The sequence below is a fragment of the Schistocerca americana genome, chromosome 3, assembly GCF_021461395.2.
Source record: "Schistocerca americana isolate TAMUIC-IGC-003095 chromosome 3, iqSchAmer2.1, whole genome shotgun sequence".
In the NCBI taxonomy this organism is placed as follows: Eukaryota; Metazoa; Arthropoda; class Insecta; order Orthoptera; family Acrididae; genus Schistocerca; species Schistocerca americana.
The window spans coordinates 972,889,026-972,896,527 of NC_060121.1; the positions used below are offsets into that span (position 1 = coordinate 972,889,026).

The window sequence follows — 7,502 nt, forward strand, 5'->3', positions numbered from 1 at the left end:
AAGCGTTGCGAAAGACACCTGAAAATGTGTTCTCTTGTAATAATTTGCACACTTCTCCGTCGACTCACGACGAAGTTAGCTAAAATGCACTGCCTGAGATAGAAGAAAGAAATAAAAAAAACCCAGATTACATGATAGAATTTCAATGTATCTTCGTATACGTGTACACCATTGGCAGTTATGTAAGTGACTAGCGTTGTAATTCTCTAGTAAGGTTCAATGGCCGCTGGAGTGCATTAGTATTATTAGTGTTTTGTAATGCCACTGATAGAAGCGGACCTCGAGGAAGATTAGTTTGGATTCCGTAGAAATGTTGGAACACGTGAGGCAATACTAACCTTACGACTTATCTTAGAAGAAAGATTAAGAAAAGGCAAACCTACGTTTCTAGCATTTGTAGACTTAGAGAAAGCTTTTGACAATGTTGACTGTAATACTCTCTTTCAAATTCTGAAGGTGGCAGGGGTAAAATACAGGGAGCGAAAGGCTATTTACAATTTGTACAGAAACCAGATGGCAGTTATAAGGGTCGAGGGGCATGAAAGGGAAGCAGTGGTTGAGAAGGGAGTGAGACTGGGTTGTAGCCTCTCCCCGATGTTATTCAATCTGTATATTGAGCAAGCAGTAAAGGAAACAAAAGAAAAATTCGGAGTAGGTTTTAAAATTCATGGAGAAGAAGTAAAAACTTTGAGGTTCGCCGATGACATTGTAATTCTGTCAGAGACAGCAAAGGACTTGGAAGAGCAGTTGAACGGAATGGACAGTGTCTTGAAAGGAGGATATAAGATGAACATCAACAAAAGCAAAACGAGGATAATGGAATGTAGTCGAATTAAATCAGGTGATGCTGAGGGAATTAGATTACGAAATGAGACACTTAAAGTACTAAAGGAGTTTTGCTATTTCGGGAGCAAAATAACTGATGATGGTCGAAGTAGAGAGGATATAAAATGTAGACTGGCAATGGCAAGGAAAGCGTTTCTCAAGAAGAGAAATTTGTTAACATCGAGTATAGATTTAAGCGTCAGGAAGTCGTTTCTGAAAGTATTTGTATGGAGTGTAGCCATGTATGGAAGTGAAACATGGACGATAACTAGTTTGGACAAGAAGAGAATAGAAGCTTTCGAAATGTGGTGCTACAGAAGAATGCTGAAGATAAGGTGGGTAGATCACGTAACTAATGAGGAGGTATTGAATAGGATTGGGGAGAAGAGGAGCTTGTGGCACAACTTGACTAGAAGAAGGGATCGGTAGGTAGGACATGTTCTGAGGCATCAAGGGATCACCAATTTAGCATTGGAGGGCAGTGTGGAGGGTAAAAATCGTAGAGGGAGACCAAGAGATGAATACACTAAGCAGATTCAGAAGGATGTAGGTTGCAGTAGGTACTGGGAGATGAAGGAGCTTGCACAGGATAGAGTAGCATGGAGAGCTACATCAAACCAGTCTCAGGACTGAAGACCACAACAACAACAACAATGCCACTTCCTCGGACGAAAATGAAAATCAAAAACTAGCTCCAAAATCCCCAAAGATTTCCCCGAAACAAGTTCCAAATTCCATGAAAAATCAACAAGCAAAGACATTTCCAGCTAACACTATTATTTGGATATTAACTATTAATTGAATCAAAAATCTAATACTTAGTAATTTATTAACATACGAAAGAAAGATAGGATTCCAGTAAAATCGAACTCAAAATTCAAAATCATAGTAAATCGCAAAATCTTTATAATTAAAATTAGAAAAAGTAGAACCAACGTTCCCAAAGAATGTAATGGCTAAGGATAATTCAATCCATTGTCACTACGTTACGAGAGTTATCCGAAGCAGGTCATAGTTTTGAATGCTCGTACATGTAGGCGCAATTAGATTGTTTTTTCAGAATTGATATTGCGATCTACTATGACGCAGTGAAACGATCCTTTGACTTCAAATATTACGTTATTTAGAATTCAGGTAGAGGACTTGCATATATTAGACAGAAGTGACTTAATTAGAAATCCTGAAGTTCACACTGTTTAGGAAGTGAACACAGATAGACAATTTCATTGGTAATAACTAATGGATTATGGAACTTGGTGATAGGTACGAAGCATATAATTTATAATTCCCCCCAACACCTCGGAAAGCTTCTTCCTCACGGCTCTGTTAGGAAGTGACTAATTTTGTGTAATAAACCAGCATATCGTGTCAATTCACGCATGTATCATTCAAGTTTTGCAATATTATTTATAGAGATAACGTGCTGCGGTATTATTTGGCTGAAGCGCTCGGCGCTTATATAGAAACTCCTTGACGTTATGCATTAATAACACTGTTACGACTGGTTATAGATTTGAGATTACAATCAGTCTATAGGGAATTTGGTGTCGCTGGAACTAATTTGAACTTATCATTAATATTTAAATAACAACTGATAAACCATCGATCATAAACGATTTAATTACATTTGGTGAAGTAAATACCTCGCACAAGTCGCGAGTTCAGTTCATCAATGTTCTGCTTGTAACGTCGATACCGATACATAAGAAAGAACAATCTCATTGCTCTACCGCTGAGTGTTAGCCAAGACCGAAGATCTGAAGGACGTTACAGTTTACTGTTGTTACAAAAAATGGTTCAAATGGCTCTGAGCACTATGGGACTTAACATCGGAGGTCATCAGTCCCCTAGAACTCAGAACTACTTAAACCTAACTAACCTAAGGACATCACACACATCCATGCCCGAGGCAGGATTCGAACCTGCGACTGTAGCAGTCGCGCGGTTCCGGACTGAAGTGCCTAGAACCGCTCGGCCACCGCGGCCGGCTGTTGTTACAAGGTGTGGTTCAGTATCATAAGGTGTGTGAGAAGCGTCAGATCAGGACTGCCTAGTGAAGGACGGAGAGATGGTGCATACTCGTGCGAGACAGCGTTATCAGCACCTGACAGGTCTTGGAAGGGGCCTCATTGTGGGTGTTCACTTAAGCAGGCGGTAGATATAGTGCAATATCCAGATCTGTGGGGATTCTGACGTGACAGTGGCCCGGTGTTGCACTGCATGGGAACGTGAGGCCAGGTATACTCTTTGTCAAGGTTCTGGTATACCGAGGAGGATCGCTGAACAGTGCATCAACCACATCGTAATCCCTTCACATCTCTGAATGCCACCGGGAATAACTACTTAATATCCTATGTCATTCGTCAGGGACTTTCAGCAGCCGGACTAATGCCCGTTTTACACGGGACGTGCGACACGAACAAAAAAATCGTCATCTGCCGCAGCGCTCCACGCGACAGACGGTCTAACTACAAAAAAGCGTTTACGCGGTACGTGCCTGCTTAGTCGTCCGCTCTGCGTGTCAACTGTTTGTGTCGTCAACTTCCAGCAAGTGAACCGAGAGCTTAAATTCATTTTTCGCGATTATCAAGTATTTTACGTCGTTTTGTAATGATTACTACATTTAATTACACTTTAGGCGGACACTGGGATTCTGTATTTAGTTGTTTTCCTGCAGTTTATGTGAAACTAAGTCACTTACATGTGTAACAACCTCACTATAAAAGTTGTAAATCATGTACAAACTAATAGAAATGTTTCTTTTCTGTTGACAATGTTGATTTACTGTATTAACTCACTCTTTTCCTTTCGTGAGAAGACACTTTGCTGCTCATGTGCGAGTGAACAAGAACACATTTTTAAGAGCAGTTCCATAGATCCGGATCAATGATTTACATTCACTTCCTCAGACAACCGTCTTAACGTTTAAATTCTTCCGGATGCTTATAACAGATGTTCCACTCCTTAACTATTTATGAGATGAACGAGCTACAGCGTTTCGTTGAGCAGGAGACACAATTCACAAAGAACTTCGCGCTATTTGTCAGTTGCGCTCCCCACTAGATCCTCTCCCCATGTGCGAAGCGTTTTCATGCGCGTGAGAATATGTACGATAATGATGGAAGCTGAAGAAGTGAATTAAAATTTGTGCTCCAGCCGGGACTCGAATGGGCGTCTTCTTGCTCAGTAGGCACAAATGCTGACCATTGGACCACGGCAGCACTATGACCAACACTCCTGAACGAACTACACAAGTCGAATGCCCTCCACAACACAAACGTCTATTCATATTTTCATCTCAGTTTCCCCCTAAATTATCACTATTGTCAGAGCTCTCCGGCACTGGAATAGCACCCCAGCGTTAGACATAATGAGGAAGTCATGTACCACAGGTGAGCTTATAGATCTTATAATTAAATTTTCCCCGAGACATTTAAGTGTCATCTTTATCTACGATAATTATTGAAGCTAAAGAAATGAATTACAAATTGTGGTACAGGCGGAACTCGTACTTGGGTCTTCTTGTTAACTGGGCAGAAATACTGACCATTACAGCACTGCACCACGATGGTCAACATTGCCGCATGAACTACCCAAGTCGAATGTCCTCCCGAACACGAACTTCATATTATCACCTTATTTTCCCTGTAAATCTTCTGGTAAACCTTCTGGGATGTAAGGTCGTGGTCCATGAAACTTTTCAGCTCCTAACGTTTCGTCCAGAGCTGCGCTGGACATCTTCAGAGGGGTGTTTCTCCTCCAGTGAGTCTTGCCGACTCGGCAAGTCGGCAAGACTCACCGGAGGAGAAACACCCCTCTGAAGATGTCCAGCGCAGCTCTGGACGAAACGTTAGGAGCTGAAGAGTTTCATGGACCACGACCTTACATCCCGGAAGGTTTACCAGAAGATATGTCATCCGGTCGTGAAAGCCTTCATACCATTTCCCTGTAAACTTGTGCAGCTTCCGGAGCACCATTGACCATAGTGCTGCGGGTCCGTAATGGTCAGCACTTCTGAGTAATAAGCAAAAAGACACTGGTTCGAGACCTGGCCACAGCACAAATTTTAATTCGTTTCTTCAGCTCCGCCCGCAGACTGGTTGTTTGTGTTGTCCTCATCATTTCATCACCATCACCTCATCATCATCACTCGTGTTAGTGGCTAGATTGTACTGTGTAAAAAATTAGACTGTGTAAAAATAGGGACCTTGTACGGGCGCTGATGACCGTGCAATTGAGCGCCCCAGAAACCAAACATCATCATCATCATTTCTTCAGCTTCCATCATTATCGAAGATAAAGATGAGGCTCAAATGTTTGAGGGAAAATTTATAAGATCTGTGACAATATGATCCATCCCACTCCACCTAACAGCGACCACATGTGTGAATCTTGTGCAAATGGCCCCGTCTACATGGCAGACGCCGGCGGAACCGGTACATAATGGGTAATGTTGTGTAAGATCACACGTCCCGTGTAGAACGAGCTTAAGGCAATTACCATCCCACGCATACGCTGCCGATAACTCCACAACACACGAGGCTGTGTCTGGCGTGGTGCTGCGACTGGGAAGGGTGGACTGCTGATGAATGGAGTCGAATTATGTACGGCGGTGAATTATCATCCTCCACATTACACTGGGTAATCATCTTCAGGAGTATGGCGGCGCTCTCGCGAGACGTCCCGTGCTTCCAATGTTCTGGAGAGGCATAGCGGTGTTAGGCCTCGACTCATTGTGTGAGGAACTATAGCGTATGGCTGTAGGTCACGGTTGATAATGATTGAGGGATCACAGACGGCGTAACGGTGTATCATGGACTACCGCGTCCCCCTATGTTATCTCTCGTGAGACAGTATCGTGGTAGCATTTTTCAACAGGACTATGCCTGTCCACACAGGACACGTGTCCCTATTAGCTGTCTGCACAATATTCAGGTGCTCCTGCGTCCAGCGAAATGCCTAGATCTCTCCCTGATAGAAAATGTGTGGGGCCAGTTCTGACGTTGTCTCTGTCCCAGTGTCAAAATCAAATGGTTCAAATGGGACTTAACATCTGAGGTCATAAGTCCCCTAGACTTAGAACTACTTAAACCTAACTAATCTAAGGACACCACACACATCCATGCCCGAGGCAGGATTCGAACCTGCGACCGCAGTAGCAGCGCGGTTCCAGAACGAAGAGCCTAGAACCGCTCGGTCACAGCGGCCGGCTGTCCCACTGTCAGTATGCAGGATATCAGGGACCAGCTACAACAGTTGTGAGCCGGCTTGCTTCAGCATTGGACACAGTGGCCTCGTGACACCTTTCCCAACCGAATCAGGGCATGTATACACGCCAGAGGGACTGCAAAATCAAACTGACTCGTGGGCCCATACCGCCATGTTCTTTGTAAATTTGATTCGATGTCGTGGTCGTCGAAATAACATCACGTACCCTCCCACCACGTACAGTTTCATTTCGTTTCCTCCTTCTATTCTGGGAGCTTCCTTTTTTTTTATTTCGGCAGTGTAACTCAATGTCCAACGGCCTTTCCGCAGTGGTAACACCGTTTCCCGTCAGATCACTGAAGTTAAACGCTGTCGGGCTGGGCTAGCAGTTGGATGGGTGACCACCCGGTCTCCGAGCGCTGTTGGCAAGCGGGGTGCACTCAGCCCTTGTGCGTGATGACTGGGTGTTGTGTGCTGTCCTTAGGTTAGTTAGGTTTAAGTAGTTCTAAGTTCTAGGGGACTGATGACCATAGATGTTAAGTCCGATAGTGCTCAGAGCCATTTGAACCATTCAGCCCTTGTGAGGCAAACTGAGAACCTACTTGATTGAGAAGTAGTGGCTCCAGTCTCGTAAAGTGACGTACGGCAGGGAGAGCGGTGTGCTGACCACATGCCCCTCCATGTCCGCATCCATTGACGCCTGTGGGCTGACATTGACACGGCTGCCGGTCGGTACTGCTGGGCCTTCAAAGGTTTGTTTGGACGGAGTTTAGTTTAGTTTAGTGTAAATCAATGTTTTAAATGATTTAAACTAGATAAACTTTCTCTTTACGGTTTCAGTATATTTTTCCCGATAGGGAAATAAAAGTTTATGTATTTGTCACACGACCAGTTTCGGGCTTGCACCCATCCTCAGGTGTTTATACATTCATGTACATGTTTATTTTGCTGGACATCATTGTGTAAATACATAAAAATTATTTGCTGGTGACTAAACAGATACAAGTGAGGCAATTGTAAGCGGCAAGGCAGCATTTGTCGAAAATATATCTGTACTTACATAAAGATGAAGCATCATTATTATAGTTACGCTGTGGTGACAGGTTTTCCACTTAGTTGCACACTTATTCTCATTTTCACGTCCATATTTCAGTTTCATAAAGTTTAGCTGCGTATTTCACTATTACGATGTGCACTCGTGAAATACATCTACATCTACATCTACATCTACATGATTACTCTGCAATTCACTTTTAAGTGATTGGCAGAGGGTTCATCGAACCACAATCATACTATCTCTCTATCATACCATCTGTGTTTACATACAAACATGTGGCCTATGGTCAAAGAACCTAGACGTAGCAGGTGTATAAGTTGTTGCTCATACACAAACATGCAGGTTATGATCAAATAACTTAGCCACAGGAAGTGCAATGGTGTTGTACATATAGAAACTTAAAAAGCTATTA

The 7,502-nt window shown here is 43.2% G+C and overlaps 1 pseudogene; it reads left to right on the plus strand.

Moving 5' to 3' along the window:
• Positions 1-6,344: 6,344 nt before the first annotated feature.
• Positions 6,345-6,461, plus strand: LOC124607629 (annotated as a pseudogene).
• Positions 6,462-7,502: the final 1,041 nt, after the last annotated feature.